This window comes from Penaeus monodon, chromosome 28 (genome assembly GCF_015228065.2).
Source record: "Penaeus monodon isolate SGIC_2016 chromosome 28, NSTDA_Pmon_1, whole genome shotgun sequence".
Taxonomy (NCBI): domain Eukaryota; kingdom Metazoa; phylum Arthropoda; class Malacostraca; order Decapoda; family Penaeidae; genus Penaeus; species Penaeus monodon.
Genome location: NC_051413.1, coordinates 3,836,378 through 3,837,385, shown reverse-complemented (window position 1 = coordinate 3,837,385; position 1,008 = coordinate 3,836,378).

The following is a 1,008-nucleotide window of genomic DNA, read 5'->3' as shown; positions in this document are numbered from 1 at the left end:
AACTACCCCTCGTTTCTGCTAGTTAGAGGGAATGGGATGATATTAAACGGGCTAATTACATTCTGTGAACATGTCTAACAAAAAAATAACATAAGATGGCAAAGAAAAAATATTCCGAGAAGAAATGTAACATGCACGCTGCATTAGGAATTCGTCTACGAGAGTTCCCTTTCCCACCATTTCAATTCCTCTTTTCCCTCCACCCTTCCTCTCAGGGACTAGCGAGCGAGCCTTCTCCTATCAAGGTAGGTTCCATAGAGACTCGTTTTGCTCAAACCCCAGCGGAACTCGGGCTAATCGCAAGGTCCCATGCCAACAGATTATGCAAATATGGTCTGAATTACGGCTCATATATATACAGACACCGCCCTTAATGTCCGGGAAATGTCTACATCTCCCAAAAGAGGGCACTAAGCGCAGAAAATCCTAATGCTAACAGAGTTTCCTCGACGTGTTCTGGAGATGGATAACGCGCGTCTCAGGATCAGCGCGGTGGCGTTTTCCGTGTTATCTAGTCTGGGTTTCTATTTTTAGGTTTCTTTCTTCTATGCTTAGGTTTCTTTTTACTTGTGTTTCGGGATTTAAAAACTATGAAAAAATGGTAGTTAAACAAAGAGACTGATGAATAGATAATTTGATAGTTGGAAAAGAACAATTTATGAAAAATCAAAATCCTACCGTTATTTTCATTACTACCATGAAATCCCCCCCTTCATGATTTAATCTATATTTTTCCTCATTTTTTTTTTAGCAGGAAGAGTATATAAAATTGGTTTTACGTACATATATTCCACTAACCTCACCCTTAAGACTGTCCCGTCATAAATTCACTATCTTTACCATCACCAATTCAATTAAGGTCTTCATCAAGACTACTGAATGAACCCTCATTTTTCATAATAACTCCGAACATTCACTACATTTCACGCTCATCTTCACTATTAAGCGTCGATCAGTTATCATCAGGATCTCGCAATTCTTTTACACTAAGTAGCTCTTGAGTAGGTA